Below are 13,258 nucleotides of genomic sequence, written 5' to 3'. Positions count from 1 at the left end.
CACTTAAATACAATACACATATTATAACTATAATTATGAAAGAGAAATTATTACACAACACATTAGATGTAATTTATTGATCAATCAGAAAGAATTATATCTACGTTTTCTATTTGCCCTTAAAATTTTTTTTAATTCACGTGATTTGTTGCCTGAGGTAAAACAATTTATAATATCGATCCTGTTAGGCACATATGTAAATAAATTTTATCGATAAATTGCTTTTCACATCTCATTGTATAGCATAAGCAACGACGCGGTTTTTGAAAACGGTGATATCTGCTCCGAGGAAGGTGAGGTTATATTGTGATCAGCCCCACCGAGAAGTCTCCGCGTTCCAATGAAATAGTGTTCGTAATCCGGCGTAAGATAGCACGGCCCAATGTCCCACGGTGAAGAAGACGAGGCTCAACGTACTATCCATGAATGCCTCCGCGTGTACTCGTGAAGGGCCCATTCGTAAGTGTGCCTTACGACGCTTGCAAAGCGTCAAGCGTCAATGCCGTCTTCGGCGCGTTACAAATTCTATGATATATAAGAAAAATAATAAAAGAATGAAAGTAATAATATAATTATTGAAAAGGTATTAAATACAGAATAGGTTGTCGTGTGGCAAATATATCCTTTTTCGCTGAAATAATTAATTTTTTAACTAGAAAATATTTTCATTTATGAAATTGATTTAAAAAATATATATACTCTCTAAATCTGAATCAGCGGATAATCTACTGAAGTGACATACTTGGCATTAAATTATCAGCATATCATATTAGTACATTTGGCACTGGATAATCAATGAAATTCAACTCGATAAAGAAAAAGAAGTTTAAGCACTATAAAATTAAAATACCGATATTCGCACACGTTTTAGCACATTGTAATTCCAATCTTAGTATACAATATACGCTACACTTATATACTGAAGCAAGATTTGTTATAGATTTGTTAAGGATACCAAAAACACATTTCATTTAATTAATTAACAGTGGCATATTTGATTATCCACTGAGTCAGATTTAAAGAGTATATTTTTAGTTAAATACAGATTTGAAAATAAGTTTCGATCATGAAAATAATAACGTAGGCGCTTAAGTACTGATTGTTTGAAAACTAAAACTTTTTGCAACACTATCCCCTCAACGCTTAAGCGTCCTATATAATTATTTTATTAATGATTCAACAAAACAGTTATCAAATTTGTATCTAGCAAACTTTTAAATAACAACAAAGCAATTTTTTCAATATATTATATAATTATGTTTTTATACATAATTATGTTTTAATAATTATGTTTTTTAATTTGCTGCGACTGATATTGGAAAATAATGCGCGGCGTTGAAGCGTACGCTCTTATGGTCGTTAAGAAAGTCGGGGATCTTGTAGAGCAGCGTTAAGAAAGGGACGAGCTCGTAAGAGGCCATTCGTAAAAACGCATACGCGCGCGTTTGGAACGAAGGTGTCCCGTAGAGGCCCCTATCTCTTCCCGAGGGAGGAGGCATACGTGGGGCATCGCGGACGATGCATCACCGTTGCACCCCACGCGGCGCATCCCGGTATATTAGTCACCGGAGAATGCGCACCAACCGCCGTGGCCAAATTGAGTCTTTGCTATAAAGTAAGCCATAAAAAGGGTAGCGGTCATGGGGAAACGCTCGCTCGTGCGCGGGAGGCAGAGAAGAGAGCATGAGAAGAATCGTGAGGGGACTACAAAGGGAAAAGGGGGAAGTGGCAGAGAGCGCGAGGACATTCAAATTTATGGTAATGCTCGACCACTCGGCGGGGTTATCGATCTCGTCTCTCTCGCTTGTTGTTACCGCCGTTATTAATATCACTTCTGTTATTGTTATTTTTGTATATAGTCGTAGGAGTTGCGGATCGAGCGAGATTTCGCAGAGACCAACGTTCACAGGGGAGCGGGACGGAAGGGAGTTCATGAATATTAATTCACGAGAGTATTCGCGTAGCGCTACAATCATTAATCTATCAGTAAAGTATTCTCGGCGGGTGATTATACAAATTATATGTGTCACGATCCGTACTTATGGGTGGCATTTATTTGAGACACGTGTATCGCGACGACGAAAACAAGTTGCGATACAATTATATATTTGCACGCTGGGGAGATTTATATTCACCATTTATAGTCACCAGGAGTGCGATGTCCGAATTATCGTTAAATGATACATCCTCTCAAAATATTTGTATCGATATACATATATATATATATATATATCGTGTTGCGTAGTATCGTTCCGGATCGAAGTGATTCGAACGGATTAACGCGGAAGATTTGCTCGCGAAGATCTGTTGCATAAAATGTATACGTACATAGCTGGTCGCGAGATCTCATATTTCTTGTTAAATGATATAGGACGGTTGTTATATGGCCGATTCATATAAACTTCACTTGCTTGCATCTGCCTGGCCGTGGCGCGGCGTGGCGATACGACTTCAAGTGGAATACCCCGATGGTACTCGTGCGAGAGAGGAAAGTGATGGAAAGAGGAGGAGGAAGGGACGGAGAAGAAGTGATGGAGAGGCAAAAAGAGAGAAAGAAACTGAAAGCAAATAAAAAAGTCACGACACGTTATGACTTTATAGCGTTATATCCTGCTGCGGAATTGCAGGTCCTAATCCTTTGTCTTAGCTGACTGCTGCGGCCGCCTGCGAGTTTTTGTTGCCCAATTTATGGTTGTTAGGATTTTAACATACGGCAATGTAGTCACGCGCGTCGGCCGAGGTGCGATCGGTGTGTTGTACCACATGATCCACGAAAGATGGCACGCAACGCGATGAATAATAGGCGTAATTATCTATGCACGGAAATTAACTTATTGTAATTACTCTAGCAATGATTTTATAATTTTTTGATTATATAATTTCTTTCCTTCGCTTTCTCTAATTATGATTAAAGAACTTCGGCATTTCCCTAAATATGTTAACGTATATTGAAAAAAAATATATTAAATTTTAATTATTGTTTAAATAATGCTAAATTTTTATTAAATACAAAGATATATTTATTCAGTATAAAATCATTAATTTAATTTAACTATCATTTCTTTTAGTAGAATAAATATTTATTTCCTGTAAGTAAATGTTTAGTTGGCTATTCAAATAAATATTTATTAAAATTTAGAATTTTATTCTTAGAATAGAAATACTGAGCAGACACCGTTATAATTTTTAATTAATATTATATTTCTCGTATAAAAGATAAAGAAAAGATTCTGAAATTCTTTGATTTTTCAATAACTGTCAATATCTTCATGTTCTTTGTTCTACAAACAAAATATTTAATTTTTTATCAATTTATTTTTAGTAATATATTCGCTTAATCCTTCTCCTTAATAAGAAACATTGATACTTTTAGTGTGAAATATTTTTTACACTCATAAGAATATATAGAAGGGAAATGAAATCGCCTCACACTGCTAGAAATTTATTTCGCTCTCATTGTTCGAGTTTTAATCTTCGATAGTCGTGCGAGCTGCGAGTGCGTGTTTGTTGCCAACAGACCAAAAGGACGCGGGTCAGGTGAGCGTCAATCCCCCTTGGCGAGCCGTCAGGGTAGTCTCGTTCGAAAGTTCAGAGATTCTCATTAATAGCAGATTTTTGTTAATAGCAGAAAGTTTCCGAACGATTCTTATTTCAAATTGGCATTTCTGAATTTAATGTTAATCAATAATCGGAACCAGTGCAGTTATGTATCCGCAATACGGCGGATTCGTCACTAAATATTCGCCGAGCAACGAAGATGCTTCGCAATGGGGTGTACCTATATCGCAACTTATTCCAATATTTATCTTCATCCGTGCCGTATCTCCAAAACTTTAACTAGCTGCAAACTCGTGTTCGCAAACTACCGAATAGAGTTTATTTTCTCCGCTTTCTCGGAGGAGAAGGATGGCGCGCGATTCCATTGTCCTTCTCCCATTCCTTCTTTCTCTCTCTTTCTCTTCCTCTCTCTGCGCAAGCCATGTATTTTCATTGAAACTCCACCCACCGCGAAAGTACCATTGTTCGAATATTCAAAACGGAGACGTCCATTGTGGTACGTTAGAATGGGCACAATGTGGTTCCTGTGTTGCGGTGCGCGCGTGCTGCGACTTACAACTCGTCCGTGACTTTTTTAAAATCTGCAGAAAATAAAGTGGGAGGGGATTCGCAAACAGGTGTGCGTATAATCTTCGATCTGATTTGGCCATGGCAGCGATAATATCGATCGTCATAATGATCGTATTTATCGATCTGCAGAATCTTGAATGAGGACGATTATCGAGCCAAGGATAATGAAACTTGGGGTTTTTTTTAACGACAATGAACGTGCTACGACGTTAAAGTGGTCTTTTATTCATAAATCTTCGTCGCTGTTGCAAATAACGTCGATACCGGAGGAAAGTAACGCTGAATAATGTTTCATAATGCGGTATTGAGGTAGACGGAGAAAGAAAATATGAAGCGTGCATGTACAACGTAATATAGTCTTTCTTTTAATATAATGAATTCATAATAATAGAGTAGACAATAATATTAAAATAATAATGAAAATAATAATAATAATGTGTCGATGTTAATAATAATAGCGATGATAGCAATAATATATATATATATACATGTATGTATACGTACATATGTATATATATATATTTTTTCTGTTTATATTCACATTCAGGACTATGTACAATTTAATTATTTTACAATCGAATCCGTACGAACAAGCCAATAAAACCTAATAGTCATAGCATATATCTGTATTATTACGTGTACTATTCACAACAAATAGATTCTCTCACGAAGGTGCGACAATGTACACAAAACGTGCGTTATATTTATATATTTATATAATTTTTTTATTTACCTCTTTCTCTCTAATCTTCGTCCGCAAAGCGGTACACTCTATCCTTTGTTTTCTTTTCCCTTTCTCTTTCTTCTCTCTCTATCTCTATACTTTTCTGATTATTTACAAAAAAACATTACCATATCTATATAATTATACTATGATATACGTGTCAACGAATGCACGAGCACCGACCGTCTTCGTCAGAGTATACCGATACCGCGAACGCCTTATGTTATCGTTTTCTCTCCTTTTCCTTCCCCCCGTTGAACTCTCCCGTTATCACAGATATAAATAAATGTATTCTTTACAAAACAATGTACAAGTTCCATTCAACGCTCTCTCTCAACCGCCGACGATGACTCGCGCGCGCGCTCCCGTTTACATTTACGCCAAAGTACAAAATAATAGTCGACTCTTCTTCTTTTTTCTTTTCTTTTTTCTTCAAAACACGACCCGACAATCTTTCGCAGTTTGCACAAGATACTAATGTCGTGCGTCCCTCGGTTGTCATTACCAACGTGATCGGCTTCACGAAAAGAGGGACGACCCGCGCGATATACATATAATATAAAAAAATATCAACAATTTTTTGTTTCGAGCACCGTGCACGCCGCATTTCCGCAGAATTATGAGTAAAGCCATAATATTCTCTTCTTTAAGAATATAATGCTGATCAATAGTGACTATCAAGAAACTTAAAATTGTCCATAAAAGAAATGAATAATTGCAAGAAATACAACAAAATACAGCATTAGGCAACAATCGAATGCAACACGTACTATAGGAAAAATGGTATTACATATACGAATTTATGTCTCTGATGCCCCTTGACCTGAGGTGCGCGAGTGCACGGTTGTCGCGCGAAAAGGGACGAATTTGATCCTTAACGATTTATTATTCAATTTCTCACCATATCTCCTCTCGTCGCTGTTAATCTTATTGTTAGGCGCGTAAGCATTTTGCGCCAACTCTACCCATATATATTTATTTATACTTATAATATAGCGATGTATACTCTGCGGCGAGGATCTCTCTCTTTTTCTCTGTAAAATCCTTAAGACGCGTCACTCCGATAAAATTTCGTGATGTAGTAGGTACAACCTTAAGATCTACGGCCTAGAATTACTTGCGTGTCACCATGTGTATGTGTAATGCGTAGGTGTACTATTTATCATTCCATCTCTATATGCGGGTATTCGGGTATACGTTAATATTTCATTCAGATAATTAAAGGAGTTAGTGGTAAGTTTAACGATAGTAGCTTTGTAATGCGCTACGCGATCTGTTCTTTCCCTTATTTTCATCTTAAACCTACAACAGGTAGATAGAGTGTTTCTTTTTACGCTCTTTTTCTCTTTTTTTTTCTTTATATTCATGCGCGCGCGACTTGGTCGAAGTATATTATCGCTCGAGCGCTCTGAAACTCTCTTTCTCTCTCTCTCTTGAGCCGAATTAAACGACTGATTTCGAGTAATGACCGTAGTTAAGAAAGACTCCGTTACTTTGTAACGAAGAAATTAGTGCTATTTTGCACGTTGCCCGTATATAATTCGCGATTAGTATCTTCGCGATCGCGGAAGGAGCGTATCGTTCATCCGCCAATTTATAGGATATTTAGAAACGATTCGTTCTTCCATCGGAGGTATTGTATATGTATACACGTACGCGATCTTCGATGCGAAATCAATACGAATTCTCGAAGTGATCGGCATCTGCGCGTCCTTTATTTACAAAATCAACACCGCGCAATGCTATTCCAGAAATCTCGCGACATCGCTGAACAATCGGTAATGAAACATTGACTAAACGAAAAAGAAGGACTCACGATTACATGTGTGGGGTGCGTGTGTGAGTGTACGTGTGAGGACGATGTACACCGGCGGTACATCCGAACATCGAAGACGATCGCGAAAAGTTCGTGTTCGCCCATTCGACCTGGGTAACTTGAAAATCTTCTCACTCTTTCTCACTCGAGTTTATTTCAGCAACGGGGGGTGATGCAACACGTGCTGCCCCGTAAACCCATCTTCTTGCCGTCAGCGGTCGATGGTCGTACCGATCGAAAATATGGCGGCTCGCAGCTCTTGCTTGCAGCATGCTGAGGAGAATGCATCGGGCATAAATCCTGCACGCTCGGTCTCCATATTTTCTTCTTACCCGGTCTCCGGTGTCGCTTCGCCGTACGTAGCCGTGCGTAAGCAGGCACTTTGACGTAATTCTCCTAATTCCTAAATCTCCTCTAAGCCGCCTCTTCTCTCGCGTACTCCCGCTTCGCACAGTCGCTCTTCTACCCTCTCATACGTCTTTTCCAAGTCGCGCCTTCCAAGAGGTCGGGGAACGATTTATGTATCTCGAAGAGTCGACCACCTTCCTCTCTCTTCCCTTCCTTCCTTCCTGTTTGCCCGACTGCCTCTACCATTTCTTACTCTTCGCACTTCTTTCTCCCTCCATCTCTGACGTGAAGTCGAGATAACGCTAATAAATCCCGAAACCACTCAGGAGCGCGTATTTACAGTCCAGCCGCAAGACTTCCTCGCAGGACCTCTCCCTCAATGGCGCCACTTTATTCTGCAACAGAAAAATGAAAATGGTTTTAGATCGACATTGCCGTGTTTTTTCTTTTCTTCTCTCCTGCGTAGAAGAAAAAAAGATTATTGGCTGCGTTCAGCAGAAAAAATAGTTTTACAATTATTGTAAGATTCTTTAATATGATTGGTTCTTGTTCTTAATTCTTCATTAAATCTAAATATATAATGCTCATTTCTACTTTAATTTCGGTTCAATTTATTCTTTATCTTTTTCTAATTATAAAAATTAGAAAAAGATGAAAAGCGAGTTGTACCGAGGTTAAAGTTAATCTACATTGAAACGGGCATAAATCAATCATGTTACAGAATTTTACGGCAGTACAAAATTTTTTTCTGCTGAAGCATTGTACATTACTAATACTCGTTTTTATCAATGTTTAATTTTAATCTTGATTTAATTCTTCATTGTTTTCTAATTTTAATAATTAAAAAAGAATGAATAGTAAACTGAACTGAGATTAAAATTAATCTATAATACATTGATAGAAACGGCCATTAATGTAAGAATCGCATGTTATTTCCGAATGTTTGGTTCAAATACACGTTACGTTTCACACGTTTAAACAATGTCGAAATGCACACATTATCTTGTTTCTTATTTTTATATAATAAGTCACAAAGACTAACACAAATTATGGATTATCAAGCGAATAATTATGGTTTTCGAGGCCTAACGCATAGTCGTTGATAAGACGCGCGACAATTGTGACTCGTTATAAACCGTTTGAGCAGACAATCGGTTTAAATAGCTGCTGATACTCATGAAAATGTCAATGCCTTTATAAACTCGTAAACGTACTATTACTAGAGCGCTTACATTCCACGGTAGAATCGACGTTGCGTACGCACGCTCGTTTACGCCTATCGATATTCGATTACCGTATTTCACACCGGTGGACGGTGCCCGTTTCATGATCGACATTCTGGAGATATATATTCCACGCCAGGATCGGTAAAAAAAAATGGCAACCATAGGAAACTTGCTCATTATGTATCGCAAAGCCATTTTTGCGACTTTAACGGATAATCGTTTGCCCCGCGATATCATGACAGCGATTGTCAGTGTTAATAAACGACAAACCACACGTGCCGCGAGATAAAATGCGATCGTTATGCAAAACACGTTGCTCACTCAGCCATTACCGCCGGTATCGTTTGGCATTAAACGAACGTTTATACACCCGTAACGGTTTGCCACAATTGTTGACTACTTTTGCGTGACGTATTTGGGACGACACGCGAGTTACATAACAAGGATTTTGATAGTAACAATACCTCGTAAATCCTAACTCTTTGGAATATTAGAATGTAATTTCTAAATACGAGACTCTTAATCGTGACAAGTTATGTGGAATTATGCTAATTGCAGACCAACAATTTTTACTTTCCAAACTGATAAAGTTTTTACTTTCCAAACTGATAAAGTTAACGCGATCAAAAATTGCTCGTAAAAATCGTAATCGCCATTAACGGAATTTTATACAATGTAATAATGAAAACATTGATGGACTAATATATGAACAAATCAATATTCGATTGCTATATCGCTCTTTTAAAAACGAAACAAAAAATAAAAAAATTAAGTTTTTTTAAAAAAAAAAAAGAAATTATTTTTGAACTTGACAAAAAATTATTAACTAATTAAATAATCTGCAAAAAAATATTTCTTAAACATTATCCAATTTTTATCATTTTCATTTCACTTTAGCCAAATTAAATTTGTTTATTGTTTACGTATTGACCTTGAAAGCTTTCTCGAAAAAGTGTTTTTATTTTTATTTGCCTTGAACACTTACGTTAATATGCGTTAAAGGTTTTTTTTGGATCAATAAAGAAAGTTTCTATATTTTTAAGGTTTTCGAAAGCTCTAATAAATTATGAATACAAAGACCAACGTAAACATAGAATAAAATCATAAATCTCTTTTTGAAATACTGTATTTTAAAGTTAACAGAAACAGAAATAGAAATGTTACGGGACTCCAGTAATAATCGATTCAGCTCTAAGGTCACTTTCCTAAGCACGTTGATCGGTGCTACGGCGATACAATGACACGTACGAATTAATCGTGTTTCGTCGAACAATTATGCGGACACGGCGACACGCGATGATATGCGAGGTGGAGGGCCGCCGGGGAGATTTCCGTGGTGCACGATTATAAACGAGACGCCAATATCCATTTTGGCCGACGTTTCGGAACTGACGCCTCCGGCATCACCGTGGCGAATATTTCAAAACGGCTACACGGGCCGTCTATCCTGTCTGTCGTGCCCCTTTTTCCCCCATTCTCCTCGTCCGTTCTCATTGCGCTCCACGTTCGTTCGCTTCGTTCGCTTCGCCGGGTCGCGAACGAAATGACGCGCGCGTCGGTCCGGATGACAAATGTTGCGCGATTATGCAGCAAGTCGTTTCGAAAGTTTCCGCAGTGACATCTGGATGTTACATGCATGCTGGTTACCACCGACGAGGCATCGCGTCGCTGTCTCTTTTCGCTGGGCAATAAACATTTGTGATTATCATTTATGCGCCACGGCCGCATCGCGCGTCCCCGCTTCCATTTCTATTGTGTAAATTGTATTATGAAACTTGGAACGATCTGTGCGCGATAAAAATGTCTCCAACGTTTATCGCTATCAATTCTAAGTGACCTTGCCAGTTTTAATTTGATAAAGCGAAGGAGAGAAAAAACTCTGCAATTGCATATACGCAATTTGGAATCCGCAATCGATGACGTTGCAATCGATAACTGAAAAGATTATTTCGCCTCGGTGTCGAATCGATGTTAAAGATATAAAGGTATATAGTCTCTGCAAAAAGTAACTGGAATTGGAAATTTATACTTTCTATATAAAAAGGAATGTCACATACATATGAAAGAATTCAATATTTATATTTAACAATTTAATAGTTTTAATGAAAATTTTTAAATTTTATTTTAATTATTTTTTTAAATGGTATAAAATTTAAAATATGTAAAATTTATTTCTGTCATGTAATATGTACAATAAACAAATTTTATTTGACTATTAATTTTCATGTGGTTTCTTAAATTTTTTGGGAGTTGTTAATTTATGGCTGAGAATGACTAGTTAAATCGAAACGTTTCATAAATAATATCTTTTTTTTAAATTAATAAAATTATTCTAAACATCTTAATTTGGCTCGTTCCATTGACCTTCTATAGTATATCTTTTATATAATTTATTTATTTTTTAAAAACATATATATTTCTTATCGAAATAATTTTTTATCCAGGGAATATCAATCATGTTACTTACGGCAGAAACGTGAAAAGTGAAATTTTTTTATGTATGTGCGTGTATACACACACACACACACACACACGCACACACACACGCGCGCGCGCGCGCGTAAAAATTTCCACTTCACATTTTCGCTCTACAGAAAAAATTACATGATTGATATCCTAGGTAAATCGCTATCAAACTTTTTGTATTACTTTTAAATATAATATAGAAAAATTTGTAATTTTTTCATATTCTTTTCATTTTTGCTAAAAAATACATATAATATATCCTTAAGATGTGTGGTGACTGTCTTCTCGTAAGAACTGAATCTCCGGTGATAGACAGATAATAGAATTCCATTCATATGTCATTAATTTGAAATAAGCCAATGCCGCAATCTGAGTGCCTTTTCTTTTTACAAGCGCAAAGCTGCTTATACTCGTTGATGTCTCGATGATTGACGCTCTATAGAAAATCTGTTTATTCATTCCCATTATCTTCAACAAGCCAAAAGTGGTGAAACGTTTTATTTCATGATAAAATTGTCAAGTATTTAAATAGTACCTATATAAACGTTAAATCTTTCAAGCTATTCATCTTAATAATTTATAAACATAGTGAATTAACTGCAGTTGTGCGTTTCTTTAAATAATATCTTGACATATCCGTGATAAATTCACATTTGAACGATCATTGACGGACTCAAATCTTACGACAATGAATTTCCTTTCGTGCGCATCCATTTGTACTCTAGAGACGTTATTATAATTTATTTATATAATCGCGGCTGAAGATCGTCGATTACGAAAAAGGATCGTTCAACGTGACACCGTAATTTAACTATAATCGAGGGAAAGATAGTGCGGAGATATCGTGTCGATCGACATCTATGTTGATATTGTGCGCGGTATCTCTCGAGGAGGAAACGACGAAATTGAACAGTGAATGCGATAACGTGAATTTCATTGCTCGAATTCTCCGCTACCAGATATCGCGGGACAGCGAACGCTCCACTAATAGCAATACGCTATCATGTAATTATTGTGCTGGTCTCATGTGACCGGTCGCGGTAGCCTTGCATAATGTAGAAGACAACCCGGCATGGAATTATAAACATCAAACAATCATTAATTCAATGAAAGCACCGGTTTACCGGGGAATTTTAATAATAACTCACGCTGATAGCTCGTCTTACGTTACGCATTTTTATAAAAGGAGTTAACATTCCGCTCGCGTATCGACACGAATTATTTCCTTGGAAATTCAGCAGCGTGTATGCGCCTCTATAATGATTTAATTATAACGTGCTCGAGATAAGCTAGAGAGTCTGTTTATTTTATAACTTTATTAATAATCTCGTTGAAGTTTGTACACGAGCACGGAGTGTTTACTCAGTAATGCGTAAGGGCATAAGGATAACGAGCCATCTCATACGCAGATCTTTTATGCGTATACGAGTACGATCATCGTACCGAAGCGAGCAGCAACGCCAAGCGTCATTTTTTTTAATAAGTCGAGATAGGATCTCTCTCGCCTGTATATTTGTCCGGTTTTAGAATTAACGTGTCGATTTATATTCAGAAGGGCAGAGAAGCACATAGGAGCGCGCCATGCGATCTGCGGTCTGCGTTTTTATTCCCAATCAATAACATTTGCATCCGCGTCGCCCAGCCGAGCGGCCAAGTCACGAAATCACGTGAATGATAGCGATGTCTCGCCATGTCAGGGTCGAAAAGGGTGGAGATGCGTGCGATCTTTCCCCGATTATTCAGGTAGCAACGAAGCCATCTAGCGCGCATCTAGAAACATAAATCCGTTTTCGCTATCGTCTTCACCTCAACCCTGAAAATCTCACGAAGCCACGTTAGACGACCGTACGTGTGATAAACGCTCGAAACGTGTGTTGTGTCTCGCAAAATGGAGGTCGAGGACAAAGAAGGACGCATTTAGCGTATCGCCTCTGATGAAACCACCGAAGTCGTATGGGAATTCCAAAAACGCGTATGTTTCTTAAAGAAGCATCGACAACAGTAGGTTTTTATCTTCTAGAGAAAAAGAGATAAAAAGGAAGAAAAAAGAAGAGAGAAGAGAGGGGGGAGGGATACGCGCGAAACAGCGACGACGTATTCGAAGATTTATTAAGCAGACACCTGAATTCCCCCGTTCGGAATCTCGAAGCCGTTAAAAAGATCTCCTATCCTTTCGCGCCTTCGAGGCGGATCACGGGTGCATGGTGGTCGCGAATTTTATGCAGATATCATGAGATCGTGTAAATATCACTAGCTAAAAAGCGACGATAGTTAGACGCGGGTCCACCCAAGGAGCAAGGACTTAGCCGAACCTTGAGCATTTGGTTACCATCATCCTAATGACGATTAAACATCCTCGCACTAATTGGCAATTATAGGGCACAGGTATCACCAAAGGATTTTACTTCTTGCATGGAGGCTGTCTCTTCATGGTCCCTGTTTCTCCTTCCGATCGCCTCTTTTCGGGTGCGATCGGAAAGAGAACGAAAGAGGAGATCGGTTCTACCTGGTGGTAAATGCTACAAAAGGCGCTGCCTTATGCGACCTGAG

At 37.9% G+C, this 13,258-nt stretch overlaps 1 protein-coding gene and 1 long non-coding RNA gene across 2 annotated transcripts in view; one reads left to right on the top strand and one right to left on the bottom strand.

Annotated features, from left to right (window-relative positions):
- The window catches only part of LOC108690388, a 315,031-nt gene that overhangs the window by 243,903 nt on the left and 57,870 nt on the right, over window positions 1-13,258 (top strand). The gene's annotated exons all lie outside the window — the stretch shown is intronic.
- Window positions 5,287-13,258, bottom strand: part of LOC108690381 (homeobox protein caupolican) — a 43,737-nt gene continuing 35,765 nt past the window's right edge. The window contains exon 7 of the mRNA XM_018197640.1: window positions 5,287-7,411. The gene's annotated coding sequence lies outside the window, so the exon portion shown is untranslated. The remainder of the gene's footprint in view (window positions 7,412-13,258) is intronic.

This window comes from Atta colombica, unplaced genomic scaffold, assembly GCF_001594045.1.
Source record: "Atta colombica isolate Treedump-2 unplaced genomic scaffold, Acol1.0 scaffold32, whole genome shotgun sequence".
NCBI lineage: Eukaryota > Metazoa > Arthropoda > Insecta > Hymenoptera > Formicidae > Atta > Atta colombica.
This window is presented reverse-complemented; position numbering and strand designations above follow the sequence as displayed.